Here is a 19,092-nt window from a genome sequence, read left to right on the forward strand (position 1 = left end):
GAAGAATCAAGATCTCGGTGACTTATAAATCTTAATACTAATAAGTATTCAGATATATATTAACTCATATATCACTTTGACTTACTATGGGTGAAAGTTATATACTAACTCGAGTACTCTGTATCTTGGGTGATAGCGGTTAATATATGATATTTGATTATCTGTATTAGTACCCGTATCCGGTATAGGATAATGACATCCCCTTAAGGAGCTCAATAAGGTTTATTACGCTAAACCCTGCAGGTTGATTAAGTTCAGGCGTAATAATAAAGTTTGAGTGGTACTGCTTAAGGAATTATTAAGAGATTAATTAATTTAAGCTGTCAGAGCTCTAATTAATTAATGGATGTCGGATATTTTAAATATGGAGATTTAATAAGTCTAAATACAAGCCCCGACTCATCACCGGCAATAAAGGGGTAAGTCAGTATCGGTTCTCTAGTGGAATGAACTGATATTTATAAATTAATTATGGTCTGGGCTGACCATAGATAAATTAATTTATTTGAGGCCCATCTTTATTCCTTGTATCTGGTCCCTGGGCTGGCCCAATGTCTCCTAGCCCAAGTAGGGCAGATTTTCGGCCCTCACTCAATAACTGGCGCCCCCTCTTCTTTTCTGTATTATTAAATACAGCTGTCAGCTCTCAGGAAAACACACTGATAAAAATTAAGGTTTTGAGAGTAGAGAAAGGCGCAGGAAAACGTGAGGTGATTTCTGTCTTGGGAATTTCCATAGCTCGTTGTCCATCCAACGTTGGGAATTGAGCGGGATACAGTCGAGAAGATCAGAACTGGAGTCAGTTTCTTTCGACACGATCATCAACAGTTTGTGCATCCGATTCTCAAGTAAGTTTTCCTAACACCTATGTGCAGCTGTTAAATTCATAGGAGCATGTTAGGATTTAATCGTTGTATGATGAATTAATAATAATCCAAGAAACGATCATCGGGCAATCGGAGCATTAATTCATTTTAATATTCCTTCAATTGGTATCAGAGCCCAGGATTAATTTCTTGGCTCTATTATTAATTTATGTACAATTAATAATGTGCGTTTGTTTAACTGCTGTTGTTCTTCGTGGTTCGTTGATTCGTGGGATACGTCGTTTGACATTGTAATCGTTTTTCACCACGAGAAAATCCGTGGTCAGATTAGAATTTCAATTGTATTTGTTTTTCCGTTGTAAATTTGTAAAACTGAGGAACGAAATGAGGATGACGATGAATCAACGACGAGGAAGGTGTAAGGAGGATGCCACGGGCACGGTGCGGCACGGGCTGCCGGCGCTGAGGGCCGCGCGCGCACGGGTGCTTCGGCACCGTGTGCTGCGCGCGCTTGGTCAGGCCGTCTGCTTCCGCGTGCTGCTGTCACCGATGCTGCCGGATCGTGGCGAGGCGAGGGAGACCGAGAGCGAGGGGCTGCGGGCGCCGAGGGGCGGCGCGCGCGCGGGTGCGTGCACACCGCGCGCAGCGCGCCTAGGTCAGCGACCGCGCGGCCGCTGCTGTTCTCTGGTCTGTCTGTGCGCTAAAAGGCGAAGAGGGCAGGAGCAGGGCGAGGGCTGGAAGCCACCGGCAGGGGCGGTGCGCGCCCGGGGCCGCGCCTGCGCGCTCGGCGGGCGGCGCACTGCCGCTGCTGCCGTTGCTGTTGCCGTCTGCTGCTGCTGCTGCCGCTGATTTTGCCGAGGAGTTGCTGCTGCTGGAGGTTGCCAGAAGGGAGCTGGTGCAGCGGTCGAAGAAGGTGGCGGCGCCGCGCTAAGCGGCGAAACCCTAGGCGGCGCCTGTTTCTCGCAAACCCTAATCCAGACGCGGGTCGAGGCGGGTCAGACGGGCAGGGCGCGGGTCGACGGGTCCTGGGCTGCTCCTTGTGGATCTGGGCCGCTGTTGGACGGGCCTGGGCGGCTGGGCCGCGTGTTTTGGGCCCAAGCAAGGGCTGGTTCGATTTTTTCAGCCTTTTTAGGCGTTTTTTGGGCTTTTTTTGTCCATTTTTATTTATTTCTATTTTATTTTGTAATAGAATAGATGTTGGGTTTCCACGAATGGGTCACAAAGAATTTTAATTCTTTAATTATGTTCTTTGCATGTCGTGGTTGTTAATCCCTTATGCTCTTTACTTGCTTTTGCTCGTCTTTGCTTGTTAATATGTCTTAAGCATGTTTTAGAATTCTGCGAGCATGTTTTACATGTTGCGTTCTAGAAAAGCATGATTAGGATTATGTGCTTGAGCATGTTCAAACCTTTTGAAGTTAAAAAGACTAAACAGTTTTAATAATTTTTAAGCAATTAAAAATTATTATAAGACCTCCACATGCGGCCTCAAGACAAAGTGATTGAGAATATGAGTAAACGTCCACACGAACATGGCTTACTTTGTATTTAATTTCACAAGTTTGTCAAGTTGAGGTTTCTATTAAAAATATTTAAATCCATTTAAGTAGTGGGAGCTATGCGGTAAACGTCCACACGAACGTGGCTTACTCGTGTAATTCTCATGAGTACTGTAGAGGATGGATTTTAAATAAGATAACCAAGAGATTAAATTGAAAGCGGTATGGTCCTAGTGAGTATGCTAATTTCAAGAATTTAATCATCAAGGTTAAATTGTGGTTATTGTTTAGATATCATTTCAAGTACAATGTACAACTCCCCAACGGAGTCCCTTCTTGAATATGATATGGTCTAGTTATGAGTCCAACTATTAATTTCTTTTGTCAAAAGGTTAAGTTGACATGGATAGAAATTAAATGACTAGGTAAATAGTCTGGTTGAGGAATTCATGTGTAAACGTCCACACGAACGTGGCTTACATGTGGAATTCTTTGAGCCGTTGGAGGTTTCACTAATATTGTTTTATCAAAAGGTTACAATATTATTGTTACGAATTATGTGCTTCATGTTCTTACATGTTTATTTGTTTACTTTCAGATATGTCTATGTCTCCGATAATTAACATTCTAGCAAACAATCCTCTCATCGGTCCTAATTACACCGAATGGAAACGCCATATTATGTATATACTTGACGCTGATGAGCACAATTTTGTGCTTACCACTCCACGTCCCGCGGCCTTAACTGATGAGTCGACTGATGTGGAACGTGAGGCGCATAAAAGGTGGCACAAGTCAACTAATATGGCCAAGTGCTATATTATGATGACTATGTCGCAAACTTTGCAACTCCAGCATCAGGTCATGGATGACGCGGCGACCATCATGTTAAACCTCAAGGAGGTTTATGGGGAGTCCGAGAGGTCTGCTCGCTTTAACTTGATGAGAGAAATCTTATCTTGTAGGATGAGCGAGGGCAGTCCTGTGCACGATCATGTCATGCATATGACAAATTTGTTTGACAGGCTTGATCTGCTAGGAGGGGGTATCGAAGGCGAAGCCAAGGTCGATATCATCCTCAATACTCTCCCAAAAACCTATGAGAACTTCCGTCTCAATGTCGTTATGAGCAAAGTCAACTACACTCTTAATGAGTTGTTGCGGCAGAGGGAGTGATGGGCCGTGGGAAAGAGGTCCTTGTTGCTGCCAAGGGATCTGCTTCTTCGTCGAAAGGCGGGAAAAAGAAGTGGAAGGGTCCAAAGGGCAAGCATGACCATGAGGCTAGTGGGAGCGGTAAAGCCAAAGTAGATGGCCCTACCGGCGGCGTGATCAAGCCAACGGCCAAGGGAAAGTGCTTCAAGTGCGGCAAGGTTGGGCATTGGAAGAAAGATTGTCCAGTGCTCAAGGCAAAGGGACAAGGTACGTCACAAGTTTTAGTAACTGAAACATGTTTAGCTTCGTTTTCTACTCATTCGTGGGTAGTGGATACGGGGGCAACTGACCATATTTGTTACACCTTGCAGGGCTTCAAGCCAACAAGGGAGCTAGCAAGTGATGAGATCACCATCTTCATGGGCAATGCGTCGAAGGTCGCAGCTGTTGCTATTGGAGATTTATCTTTATGTTTTGGTGATGACATTTTAGTTTTGAGAGATATTTTATATGTGCCGGAGTTTCGGCGGAACATAATTTCTGTTTCAAAATTGTTTTTGGATGGATATTCTGTTACTTTTGATAGAGGCGTTTCTATCATGAAAAATAACATGATTATTTGTTCTGGAATTTTGAACAACTCTCTCTATACTATTACATGTCCAATTAAAAATTATGTCCATGTTGCATCTACATCACAAATCTGTCCTCCGAATAAGAGGAAATATTATTCTCATGAACAATATACACATGCGTGGCACCTAAGGTTAGGCCACATCAATCTAAATAGGATCCAAAGGCTCGTTACAAATGGAGTCTTGAAAGACTTTCAAGCTGTTCCATTTAGAACCTGCGAATCCTGTATAGAAGGAAAGATGACGGCCAGGCCTTTCAAGGCCAAGGGGAATAGGGCCTCACATGTGTTAGAATTGATTCACTCTAACTTATGTGGACCAATGTCCACAAAGGCTCGTGGAGGCTATGAGTACTTCGTCACTTTCATTGATGATTACTCAAGATATGGGTATATTTACCTATTTCAACGCAAGTCTGAATGCTTTGAGAAATTCAAAGAATTCAAGGCGGAGGTGGAGAAGAGATTGGGTAAATCTATCAAGTCATTGCGGTCTGATCGCGGTGGCGAATACCTCGGGAACGAGTTCTTGCAATACTTATCAGATTCAGGGATTACAACCCAATTGACTGCACCGGGTACTCCCCAACAGAATGGTGTAGCAGAGAGAAGAAATAGAACTCTTTTGGAAATGGTAAGATCAATGATGAGTTATGCATCATTGCCTATTTCGTTTTGGGGATATGCCTTGGAAACAGCGGCCTACTTGCTAAATCTAGTACCGTCCAAATCGGTTCCTAAAGCTCCTATCGAGTTATGGTCTGGGCGCCAGCCCAACTTAAGCCATATAAAGATATGGGGTTGTCCTGCATACGTGCTAGATAAGGAGGCGAAGAAATTGGAACCTAGATGTGAAGTAATGCTGTTTGTAGGATATCCTAAGGGAACGAAAGGTGGTTATTTCTATAATCCCAAGGATCATAAAGTGGTTGTTAGCACCAACGCACGATTCTTGGAACAGGATTATATAGATAAACACAAGTCTAAGTCCGAGATTGTCCTTCAAGAAATCGAAGGCAATGGACAGGCAATTCCATCACCCCAGCCAAGTGTGCAAGTGAATGCACCACTGGATACTGCACGAACCATTGTCACAGCTGTACCACCACTGCTTCGTCGTAGTGGGAGGGTTGTAGTTCAACCCGATCGATTTATGTTCTTGGGAGAATCTTCGGATCTTCTTCCTGTTGATGAACAAAAGGATGTCGACCCTGATAACTATAGACAAGCGATGAAAGATCAAGATGCAGATTCTTGGTACGAAGCCATGGTTTCTGAAATAGAATCCATGGGTGCTATGGATGTATACGAGAAGACCGAACTACCAGATGGCTTCTTAGCTATAGGTAGTAGGTGGGTATACAAGAGAAAGAGAGATTCGGATGGCGAAGTCGCAGCTTTTAAAGCTAGACTGGTGGCGAAAGGTTATACCCAGGAACAGGGTATAGATTATGATGAGACCTTTTCGCCGGTTGCCATGCTCAAGTCTATCCGAATACTCCTTGCCATAGCAGCCCACATGAACCTTGAGATTTGGCAAATGGATGTCAAGACCGCTTTCCTAAACGGTTTCCTTGAAGAAGGAAGGGACATCTATATGCAGCAACCTGAAGGGTTTGTGAAAAAGGGCGAAGAGCATCTTGTGTGGAAGCTTAAGAAGTCCATTTATGGACTTAAGCAAGCTTCGAGGTCATGGAACAAACGTTTTGACGAGGTCATTAAATCCTATGGATTTACTCGTTGTGAGAACGAAAGTTGCGTATACCGTCTAGATGCCAATGGTGACGTGGTTTTCTTTGCACTTTATGTAGATGATATCCTCCTCATTGGCAACAATGTTGAGCTATTATCAGACATAAAGAAGTGGTTATCCGAACAGTTTCAAATGAAAGACTTAGGAGATGCAGCGTACATCCTGGGGATCAAGGTCGTTCGTGATCGCCAGAAAAGGATGTTGAGCTTATCTCAAGCGTCTTACATTGATACTGTGATTGCTCGTTTTAGCATGCAAAGACATGGCATTCCTCTGTCTAAGGACATATGTCCTAAGACGCCTAGTGAGGTTGAGGAAATGAGGAAGATACCCTATGCTTCCGCCGTAGGTAGCCTCATGTATGCGATGCTATGCACGAGACCTGATATTTGCTATGTCGTTGGCATGGTTGCAAGATATCAGTCGAACCCTGGACCAGGACACTGGACTGCGGTGAAGCATATTCTCAAGTACCTGAAACGGACTCGAGATTATAGGCTAGTTTACCAGTCAGACAGTCTATTTCCTTTGGGTTACACCGATTCGGATTTCCAGGCTGATCGGGATGAGAAGAGATCTACCTCTGGTTATGTGTTTACCTTGGGAGGTGGAGCCGTATCATGGCGGAGTGCAAAGCAGAAGTGCATTGCAGACTCCACCATGGAAGCCGAGTATGTAGCTGCTTCGAAAGCTGCTAAAGAGGCTGTATGGTTCCGAAACTACCTCTTGGATCTAGGAGTGGTCCCTAATTTGCCTAAGAGTATCATAATTTATTGTGATAACTCGGGTGCAGTGGCAAATTCTAAGGAACCCAGGAGCCACAAGGCATCCAAACACATAGAAAGAAAGTACCACATCATACGAGAAATCATAAACAGAGGAGATGTGCTAGTTGAGAAGATTGACACATTGGAGAACCTAGCTGATCCTTTCACGAAAAGCTTACCACAAAAGACCTATGAGAAGCATGCTCGAGGGATGGGTTTGCGGTTGATGTGATATGATCCTTGCCGATCAAATCGAACACCACGCAAACGGAAGACTTGAACAACGAACAGAAGATGGAATCCCAAAACCTCTGAATCTAACCCACAGAATGATTTAGGCGAACGAATCCCTAAATCCCAACGTGCAGTTGACGCAGCAACTCGGGGACGCTGAATGACACCCGACGAGGGTTGGTTGACTCGCCGTTATGTCGATAATTGAATTCGTCTTGGAATAATCAAGAGGAATTCGAAATTCTCAAGAGAGAAATAAAACTCACAAGTTTATTGATAAAAGTAGGCTGCAAATTTCGTCCATATGGTGCCCTATATATAGGCAAAGGCTAAACCTAATATAATAAGGAAACAACTTAACTACCAAGCAAAGAAGCCCTAATTCGAAAATTAACTGGGCTGCCAAACAAGGCCCTTATTTTCGAAATACCAAGCTGAAACTATGGGCTAAAATCCGAAAATAAATAAAAACATAAGTCTTCAAAACATATAAAGTCTTCACGCTTCGGCCCACTCGCACTTGATGATATTAATTAAACTTGGACCGACTCCACCATCTCCAATGGGTTTCTTCATCAACTCTTGAGCCCACACTTCTTGAACTAAGCTCATCAAGCTCTCCTTGAACTTCTTGGCTCGTGCTCGTGTAACCGGACCAACAGGAACATGCACCGGGTCTTGCACCAACGAACCTTGGGCTGCATCATTCCCCTCCTCTTGAAGAGGATTTGTCCTCAAATCCAAAGCATCACCTACATCAAAAGGACTCAAATCAGTCACATTAAAAGAAGCACTCACATTATACTCACCTGGTAAGTCCAACTTGTAGGCATTGTCATTGATGCGCTCCAACACTTGAAATGGCCCGTCGCCTCTAGGAAGTAACTTGGATCTCCGCTGCAATGGAAACCTTTCCTTGCGCATGTGCAGCCATACCCAATCACCGGGCTCAAACACTACTTTGCGACGTCCTTGGTTGGCTCGCTCGGCATACTGCTTCGTGCGCCTCTCAATATTCATCCTTGCCTTCTCATGAATCTGCTTCACAAAATCAGCCTTTTTCTTGCCATCAAGGTTAGTATACTCATGCTCAGGTAAGGGAGATAAATCCAATGGAGTCAAAGGATTAAATCCATACACAATCTCAAATGGCGAAAATTGAGTAGCAGAATGAACAGAACGATTATAAGCAAACTCAACATGAGGCAAACAATCTTCCCAAGACTTAATGTTCTTCTTGATAATGGCTCTAAGCAAAGTAGACAAAGTCCTATTCACTACCTCTGTTTGACCATCAGTTTGTGGATGACAAGTAGTAGAAAACAAAAGTTTAGTACCCAACTTACACCACAAAGTCTTCCAAAAGTAGCTCAAGAACTTCGAATCCCTATCAGAAACAATAGTCCTAGGCATGCCATGCAATCTAACAATCTCTCTAAAGAATAGATCAGCTACATGAGAAGCATCATCAGATTTATGACATGGAATAAAATGTGTCATCTTAGAAAATCGATCAACAACCACAAAGATGGAATCTCGACCACGCTTAGTCCTAGGCAAACCTAACACAAAATCCATAGAAATATCAATCCAAGGTGCTGTAGGAATAGGCAATGGTGTATACAATCCATGGGAACTCACCCTAGACTTAGCTTGTTTACATGTAACACATCGACCACAAATTCTCTCAACATCACGTTTCATATGAGGCCAAAAGAAATGCTCATGCAGAACAGCTAAAGTCTTAGCAATGCCAAAATGTCCCATCAAACCCCCACCATGAGACTCAAGCAATAACAACTCACGTAAAGAACATTTAGGAACACATAACTTATTCTTCCTAAAAAGATAGTCATCATGCCTAAAATACTCTCCACTAGCAGCTCTCGCACATACTTGATAAATCTCACCAAAATCACCATCATGCTCATACAAACTCTTGATACACTCAAAACCAAGCAACTTAGCATCTAAAGTAGAGATCAAGGCATACCTCCGAGAAAGTGCGTCAGCCACCACATTCTCTTTACCTTGCTTGTATTTGATGACGTAGGGAAACGTCTCAATGAACTCCATCCACCTCGCATGCCGCTTGTTCAACTTGTGCTGCCCCTTCAAGTGTTTCAACGACTCGTGATCCGTGTGAATGACGAACTCATTGGGCCACAAGTAGTGCTGCCACGTTTGCAAAGCTCTCACCAATGCGTACAGCTCCTTATCATACGTGGGATAACTCAACGTCGCCCCGTTTAACTTCTCGATGAAGTACGCAATGGGTCGTCTCTCTTGCATCAACACTGCACCAATGCCAACACCAGAAGCATCACATTCAATCTCAAAAGATTTGGAGAAATTAGGAAGAGATAATACCGGGGCGTGGGTCAATTTGTATTTCAACTGCTGAAATGCATCCTCTTACGCCTTGCCCCACTTAAACTCCACATTCTTCTTGATGACTTCCGTCAAAGGTGCTGCAACACTGCTAAAATAAGGCACGAATCGCCTGTAGAAGCTAGCAAGTCCATGAAAGCTTCGAACTGCTGCCACGTTCGTCGGCGTTGGCCACTCCTGGATAGCTCGTATCTTCTCCTCATCAACCTGTACACCCTGTGCACTAACAACAAAACCAAGAAACACAAGCTTGTCCGTACCGAAAGTGCACTTCTTAAGGTTAGCAAACAACTTTTCCTTTCGAAGCACATCCATAACAGACCTCAAATGTTCAACATGCTCATCATGATTCTGGCTATAAATGAGGATATCATCAAAGTAGACAATAACAAATCTGCCAATGAAAGCACGCAAAACATGATTCATAAGACGCATGAACGTACTAGGCGCATTAGTCAAACCAAAAGGCATAACTAACCACTCATACAAACCAAGTTTTGTCTTAAAAGCAGTTTTCCATTCATCACCTTCCTTAATCCTAATCTGATGGTATCCACTACGCAAATCGATCTTAGAAAAGACACAAGAACCATGCAACTCATCTAGCATATCATCTAAACGAGGGATAGGATGGCGATACTTTACCGTGATGTTATTGATGGCTCGGCAATCACAGCACATCCTCAAAGACGAGTCCTTCTTTGGTACAAGTAGAACGGGTACCGCACAAGGACTCAAACTCTCCCTCACATGCCCTTTGGCCAATAACTCGCCAATTTGCCTCTCCAACTCCTTTGTCTCCTCCGGATTGGTTCGGTAAGCTGGTCGGTTCGGCAGTGTAGCGCCGGGCACAAAGTCAATCTGATGCTCAATCCCTCGAATTGATGGTAAACCGGCAGGTGTATCGTCGGGAAAAACATCATCAAACTCCTGCAAAACAGAACGAATAGAAGGGGGTAGAGAAGAGAGATCGTTAGTAATAACCAAGTTCTCCTGATATCGCAACAGCATAATCGGCCTCTCCTCCTGTACACACCACTTCAAATCACTAGCCCTAGCAAGAAAGGACTTATGAATCAACCCATTCTCCTTCTTCTCCACGGGCTGCTCCTTTGACTTCACCTTGTCCGCCTCCTTTTGCAATTGCACTTGATCCTCATAAACTTGTTTAGGAGTAAGAGGAACAAGCGACACCTTTTTCTGCTTGTATTCAAATGAATATTTGTTGGTGAAGCCATCATGAATAACACGGCGATCAAACTGTCACGGTCGCCCCAACAGGATATGGCTCGCTTGCATAGGGATCACATCACACACAACCTCATCCTCATACTTCCCAATGCGAAACGGAACCTTCACTTGCTTCGTCACTTTGATGACGCCTGTCTCATTCAGCCACTGCAAACGATACGGCTTGGAATGCTTCTCCGTGGTCAGCCCCAATCTCTCAACCATGGCTCTACTAGCCACATTCGTGCAACTCCCACCATCAATGATCACACTACATACCTTGTCTTGAACAAGACATCTCGTGTGAAAGAGGCTCTCGCTCATTGGGTTGAGTTTGAACACTCAAGGCTCTCCTAGCTACAAAAAGCTGTCCATTGGGCGCGAAAATCTCCTCACACTCCTCCTCATCCTTAGAATCATCTACACCCTCCAATTTCGGCATATCAGGATCGGTCTCATCACCATCCGTCACGACTTCGCCGTCATCTCTCATGATCATAATTCTCCTGTTCGGGCAGTCACTCATAATGTGCCCGAAGCCTTGGCACTTGAAGCACTTCTTATCTCTATTTCGACCATCAGAAATGGCCGGAATGCCCTGATTTGCTGCACCGGATCCCTCGGGTCGGGACCTAACGAACGGCTTCTTCTCCTCTCTCGGCGGTGCCTCCTTTTTCCATTGATTCCCTTTTGACGAGGAACCATTAGAAACTGGCTGTGATTACCTCCAATTGCCCTGATTCTGGCGCTGGTTGCTGCTGTTGTTGCCCCTCCTCTTGAGTTGATTCTCGATCTTGATGGCCATGTGAACCATGTCCTCCAACTCAACGTAGTGCTGCAACTCCACCTTATCACGAATATCCCAATGCAGACCAGTCAAGAATCTCGCCATGGTCGCCTCTCGCTCCTCCACCACATTGGCTCGAATCATGGCAACCTCCATCTCCTTATAATACTCATCCACACTCCGACTGCCTTGCCTCAAAGTCTGCAACTTGTTGAAAAGCTCGCGGTAGTAATGATTCGGCACAAAATGCTTCCTCATCACAGCCTTCATCTCCTGCCAAGTCTGAATAGGCGGCTCACTGTTTCTCCTTCTACTCGTCACCATCTGATCCCACCAAACAAGTGCATAATCTGAGAACTCAATGGCTGCCAACTTCACCTTCTTGAGCTCTGAATAGTTGTGGCAATCGAACATAAGCTCCACCTTTCTCTCCCAATCAAGATACAATTCTGGGTCATTCTTCCCTTGGAAGGGAGGAACGTTCATCTTGATGTTGCCCAGATTGTTATCTTGCCACGTTCTGCCGCCATCATCCTCTTCGTCAAATCCTGTATCATCTACCTGCTCCTCATACTGACGGTGGAATCGACCTCCTCCACCACCACGGCCCCCTCGCCCGCGTCGGCCTCCTCGTGTGAAATTGGTCTCTCGAGAATGAGACTGCTCCATCAGTTCGATCTTGTCGTACACTCCCTCGATTTCTGAGTGTAGTATCTTGCCAAATTCTGAGCGAAGTGCCTCCACTACGAGTTTTAACTGTGGGTCCATAACAGGGCTATCGCTCACATCCGCACCCTGTTCATTTTTCTTAGACATAGTGACACAGAAAACAAGAAACGGTTAGTGAAACAAAAATAAAAGGACCTCACCACCTCACAAACACTCGTGTATCACTCAAGATGAAATCACTCAGCGCTCGTGTATCACACACAAATCACGGCTTTTTCCCTCTAATAGTCTCACCACTCTTGCCTTTTTCCGCTCAATTTCTCTCTCAAGGAAACAAATTCCCTCAATCTACCAACTGAACTCAAAAACCAACTGCACCAACGAGCTTGCCAAACTGTCTCAACGAGAGCACTCAACGAAACGTCCCACAAGAGACCACACCAACAACACTAAACGGACACGAAAAGGGTGCGAAACCCCCAAACGAAATCGAAGAGAACCAGAAACGCAGACTGAAAAACCCAAAAAGTACTGCGCAGAAATAAGCTCAAAACGCTCTATACTACCCAAGGATTCCAGAAAACACAACGAGAAGTACCCGAAAATCGGAAACAGTGTACGCAGAAACTGTCCCGAAAGACTTTATACTACCCAAGGACTCCAGAAAACACAACGAGAATTAAACAAAAATCGGAAAAAAAAGTACGCAGAAACTGCCCCAAAAGCTCTATACGATGCCAGTGAAACTGTAGGAACAAGATGCTGAAAGAAAATTTTCGGAAATTCTATACTCTAACAGACGACTATAGGTTCTGAAAAAAAAGAAAAATCAAGAACCAAACGAAAATATGTCGTATGGATTTATATGGATGTGTGTAAGTCGTATGATGATAGATGTGTGTAAGTCGTATGATGATAGATGTGTATAAGCGTGTATGTTTATGAATAATTCAGACCACGCAGATATTATGGTATTGAAATCACAGCAGAACAAAAACAGACGCAGGAAGCGGAACAGGAAACTCGGACGTAGAGAAACCCTAAAACGCAGAAGACGGAAACCCTAAAATTCTACCCTTGACACAAAAACGAAAACGAAACCTGGATACGAAACGCGGCTCTGGTGCCAAATGATATGATCCTTGCCGATCAAATCGAACACCACGCAAACGGAAGACTTGAACAACGACCAGAAGATGGAATCCCAAAACCTCTGAATCTAACCCACGGAATGATTTAGGCGAACGAATCCCTAAATCCCAACGTGCAGTTGACGCAGCAACTCGGGGACGCTGAATGACACCCGACGAGGGTTGGTTGACTCGCCGTTACGTCGATAATTGAATTCGTCTTGGAATAATCAAGAGGAATTCGAAATTCTCAAGAGAGAAATAAAACTCACAAGTTTATTGATAAAAGTAGGCTGCAAATTTCGTCCATATGGTGCCCTATATATAGGCAAAGGCTAAACCTAATATAATAAGGAAACAACTTAACTACCAAGCAAAGAAGCCCTAATTCGAAAATTAACTGGGCTGCCAAACAAGGCCCTTATTTTCGAAATACCAAGCTGAAACTATGGGCTAAAATCCGAAAATAAATAAAAACATAAGTCTTCAAAACATATAAAGTCTTCACGCTTCGGCCCACTCGCACTTGATGATATTAATTAAACTTGGACCGACTCCACCATCTCCAATGGGTTTCTTCATCAACTCTTGAGCCCACACTTCTTGAACTAAGCTCATCAAGCTCTCCTTTAACTTCTTGGCTCGTGCTCTTGTAACCGGACCAACAGGAACATGCACCGGGTCTTGCACCAACGAACCTTGGGCTGCATCATGATGCCACCCACTTAGCGAAAAACTTTCAGTATAAGTGGGAGAGATGAAGTGAAGTTTTTGTAATAGCTAGTTTTTTTAGACACATTGTATACTAAAAGTTTTGCTTTAGTATAAGTGGGAGATTGTTGGATTTGTATACTGAAAGCAAGAACTTTATGCTTAAGGAGCTCAATAAGGTTTATTACGCTAAACCCTGCAGGTTGATTAAGTTCAGGCGTAATAATAAAGTTTGAGTGGTACTGCTTAAGGAATTATTAAGAGATTAATTAATTTAAGCTGTCAGAGCTCTAATTAATTAATGGATGTCGGATATTTTAAATACGGAGATTTAATAAGTCTAAATACAAGCCCCGACTCATCACCGGCAATAAAGGGGTAAGTCAGTATCGGTTCTCTAGTGGAATGAACTGATATTTATAAATTAATTATGGTCTGGGCTGACCATAGATAAATTAATTTATTTGAGGCCCATCTTTATTCCTTGTATCTGGTCCCTGGGCTGGCCCAATGTCTCCTAGCCCAAGTAGGGCAGATTTTCGGCCCTCACTCAATAACTGGCACCCCCTCTTCTTTTCTGTATTATTAAATACAGCTGTCAGCTCTCAGGAAAACACACTGATAAAAATTAGGGTTTTGAGAGCAGAGAGAGGCGCAGGAAAACGTGAGGTGATTTCTGTCTTGGGAATTTCCATAGCTCGTTGTCCATCCAACGTTGGGAATTGAGCAGGATACAGTCGAGAAGATCAGAACTGGAGTCAGTTTCTTTCGACACGATCATCAACAGCTTGTGCATCCGATTCTCAAGTAAGTTTTCCTCACACCTATGTGCAGCTGTTAAATTCATAGGAGCATGTTAGGATTTAATCGTTGTATGATGAATTAATAATAATCCAAGAAACGATCATCGGGCAATCGGAGCATTAATTCATTTTAATATTCCTTCAGAGAGGCCATCCAGTGCATTGATGACTATGATGCACTGGAGAAGGACCTTGAACAGGAGAGGGAGCGGATGGCGACTCATGACGAGGAGGTCACGGGCATGATGGAACTGTCGCAGCCCGAAAACCCGACACTAGTGATAGTGGGGTACGAGTATCGATACGACTATTTTTAAAGAATAAAAGATAAGAAGAATAGGTCGAACATCAAACGGAAGCTTACATCAAAGAATGCTTAAGGGAAAATCATCATAAATGATCCCAAGGGTAAAATCGTCAACGTCGTTATAACTTTTTAATTAACAGGAATTTCATGATCAAAAACAAAACAGGTATAGCTTATTTTTCATAAGGAAACATAATATGCAGAGTATCGCAGCAAAAGGCGAACCGGTTACATGTATGGTGACACATAACCGTGAGTATATTACTTGATTCATATTCAAAGTAACTTCACATCAAGACTTTATCGATAAAAAGGAAATACGATAAAGTAAATACGTCATCTAACGATCCCCCACCAGCACCAGACCAATCTCACTCCTCGCTTAGCCTGCACATTTAGAAATACATGCAGGGCGTGAGTATATAATACTCAGTGGGCAAACGCCGAAAAATAAGAAAGGCGCTCTTAGAGCTATAAGTTTGAAGCTTGCCACGTCTCAGCAATACACAGAAATAAGTTAGCATCAAAAGAATCTGTGCATGCAGTTTTCATAATCAACGTCATAAATAAACGATAGAGCTATCAAAGTACTCATCATGCATGTACCACATCTACAACTCATCATCATCAAAGGTACTGAGAAGTAGGCCTCCCTCTCAAGTACCGTGACCGGCCGATTCGCTCAACGGCTCACAGTCACCTCTGTGCACATTAGTCCTGGCAGGATAGCTATCAACTGCCCAGGACCCAAATTCGTCTCATCTCATCAGTAGAGGGTAACATACAAGCTCAACATCAAAAATTGGCAAGTCAAACAGTTCTCAAGCATCATTTATCTCAAATCATTTGATAATCTCATAACATCATTATATCATCAAATCATTTTAGAAAGCTCGGATAATATAAGTATACTCAAAATATTGCCCACCTGAAGACCTTACTCAAAAACTCCCGTCAAAGCGGAGTTACTTACTTCCCTGCTCTGCTCGTGTCTTCAGGGATCATCGTCATCATCGAAGGTTCATGTCATAAAATGAATCTCGATTAGAACTCAACGACAAAAACTCATGCCTTAACTCATGCTCTATCTTATATTCTATCTCTTAATCGACTCTACATAAACTTCTTCACTCATTTCGAATCCTTAAGTCCAAGGATAGGTTTCAAGAAAATCATGGTTCTAAGTCTCGATTTATCTCTCATATAAGACTCGTCTAATCTCATTAAAACACTTAGGCAACATAAACACATAAGGCACATAAGAAAATACAATCAAACATCAACAAATCATGTTCTGTTTTCCCACTGACTCAACTTCAAAATTTAACACGTTCTGACTCCGACATCTCCTGGACTCCAGACTCATACCAAAAGAATGGTATTTGAGTCTAGTTTCATTTAAAAAAAAGTAGAGTCAGAAACTCCAAGTGGTTTGGGAGATATGGCGTTTTTACCACAGTCTACCATATTCGGCAGTTTTGAGCAATCGGAAACATTGATTTTTGAAAAATAGTAAACGTTGTCAAACTGAGCTCAAATTTGGTTGATACCATAAAGATTTGGAAAGCTAGATCACACAGGAAGCTACTGAAATGAATGACTTTGTCCCCTGTTCTCTGAAATTCCCGGTAGAAATGTGCAGATTTGGTTTTGCATTTTGTAAAAATAGTCAATCAAGTCCAAATGACTTGAAATTTTACCGGTATGCTCAATACTCATGTAGGGACATGCTGTAAAATTTTCAAAGCCATTAGACATCGACAACCCGTCGATCACAGTAGGTCAGTAGCCTACGAAAAAAAATCACCAAAACTCATCTCAAACTCTTAAATGCTCAATTCAACATTTCTTAAAAAAAAACCAATCAAAATTCATTTTAAACACATATAACACTCAAAAACATTCAAAAACATTTAAAATACTCATCATACTCAAATTAACTCTCCTCTTTTACATCTTAACTCAAATCTCAAGGAAAACGTTTCTACAACGTATCAAGTAAATCCTCTTCTCAATTTCATGCTTAAAAACACTCAATCATTCAAAATGACCTCATACTTCTTATAACTCATTTTATACATATAAATCCCCTATAATCATACCAACCAATCTTTAACGAAAACTCATATATTCACATAAACTCTCAACAAAAACATGACAACTTTTCACATAATGGTCATAAAGCAAAATAGACCTCATTTTATCATTCATTGACTTCTCAAAATATGAGAACTCAAAAACTCTCATAAACTAACTCAAGTCAAAATTTTACTTAGCTTCCAATAGACTTAATCAAACATATTAAAACACCAACATCATGCTCAATTACACATATCTTAAGCCAAATCATTTATTAAACACATAGACAAGAAAATCCCAATTTTTACCAAACTAAACTCTTTGACATTTTACGAACTCACATGGATCTTTAATCTCATCATATATCTATTAATCTTAACCCAATTAACTCACATACAAACCATCAATTTACAAATTAGAGCATAGATACACATAGCCCTAATTTTAGTAGACTAACTCATATCAAAATCATCATTTGACATCATATACTCAAATTACTCCATTAATTATCATCATATACATCTCATAGACTCATTTACACCATCGATTCATCATTTAAAGCATCCACTCAAAAATTCTCAATTTTGGGTAAACTAAACTCATTCAAAATTTGAATCTCAAAGCATAGCTTTTCAAAACACACATCAATCATCACCAAACATATCATAGATCATTTTTCTCACCCCAATTCAAGGAAAGAAAAAGAAAAATTTTGAAGGGTATGAGACCCATATTTTCGAAAATTGTGAAGAATAAGAGAGGGGGTGATTTCTTGCTTCAATCCTTCAAATATACCCATATATAACATCATACAAGTCTAATCTATGAATATGGAGATTACTTACCCAAGTTTACACCAAAAATCAAATTTTCTCTCACTAACTTCAAGATTGAATCTCCATGGATCTTCTTGAATCTAAGGAGATGGAAGGTGTTTAAGGTGGATTTTGTTGGTGATTTATGTGTTTGGCATATTTAGGTGAAGCTTCGAAGGTGCATCAATGGAGGAAAATGGTGGAAAGTAGAGAGGTGAAGGGGAGAGAGGTGGTGGTCGAAAGTTAGGGGAGAAGGAGAGAGAGGAATTTGCAAGATATGAGATGATCTTGGTAATCTTATAAAAGATTTGTGAATCTTTAAAGAGGATTTGAGAATCTTATGAAATATTTGGCAATTAATGCCTTGATCTCTCTCTCTCTAATCTCTACTCTCTAAATCTCTACTCTCTCAATCTCTACACTTAGTAAATTTTAGTAATTAGTCTCATACTTGGGAAATTGAAAATAAATCATGTGAGAAGGGTGATTAAATAATAATCACAAAAACTATGGAAATATTACTCATTAATAAAGTACCATAGTATAAATCATGTGACCAAAATAAAATAATTATAGCACTAATATTAGTGCACTCACTCAATTATAATATTCCTCATCATAGGAAAAATAATTTTAAAAAAAAAATATTATGCTTGGAAAAATTTCCATAAACCGGCATCATTCGATTTCTCGGTAAAAATAAACCGCACTTTCTTTGGAAACTTAATAAAAATTCCAAGTGCTAAGGTCTCGAATAAAATCATAATAATATGGTCATATTGACACACGTCACAAAATCACATAATCATTCAGTCACGTAAATTCACGTAACGTCACATCAAAGCAGTCGGCAAACACAAACAGACTAGACGTCTCTCTCTAGCCGACTATTTTCATCGAGGTTCTCACTCATTCTTTCTCGACTCTATTTCCAACTCATTATTCCTATTTTCTTAATAGGACAGTCAATCTCTGATAATTCGGTATCCGGTAATTCTATTCCCGGTAGTTGGAAATGAAATAAAATCTCAGCTCAAATCAATCAGCATCTCTATTTAAAGACAATCTGTCTTATCTGCTCATAAAAAAAAAATCTCGTTATTTCGACATCTCAGTACTCTCAATAGTGTTAAGACACTATCTCACAACATAGGAAAAGTACGGGGTGTTACATCCTACCCCCCTTAAAAAAAATTTCGTCCCGAAATTTAAGTTATTCTTCTTCGGGAAAAAGCTCTGGGTACTTCTCTTTCATCTTCTCTTCAAGTTCCTATGTTGATTCTTCTTGACTGTGATATCTCCAT

The 19,092-nt window shown here is 41.8% G+C and overlaps 1 long non-coding RNA gene across 1 annotated transcript; it reads right to left on the bottom strand.

The window, feature by feature from the left end:
• Nucleotides 1-15,147: 15,147 nt before the first annotated feature.
• LOC131002501 (uncharacterized) lies at nucleotides 15,148-17,962 on the bottom strand. Its single transcript, XR_009094323.1, has 3 exons — nucleotides 17,819-17,962; nucleotides 15,823-15,886; nucleotides 15,148-15,281 (listed from the first exon to the last, which is right to left on the bottom strand). It is a non-coding gene; the product is annotated as an uncharacterized LOC131002501 (long non-coding RNA).
• Nucleotides 17,963-19,092: the final 1,130 nt, after the last annotated feature.

Source organism: Salvia miltiorrhiza, unplaced genomic scaffold (assembly GCF_028751815.1).
Source record: "Salvia miltiorrhiza cultivar Shanhuang (shh) unplaced genomic scaffold, IMPLAD_Smil_shh fragScaff_scaffold_141_1, whole genome shotgun sequence".
In the NCBI taxonomy this organism is placed as follows: Eukaryota; Viridiplantae; Streptophyta; class Magnoliopsida; order Lamiales; family Lamiaceae; genus Salvia; species Salvia miltiorrhiza.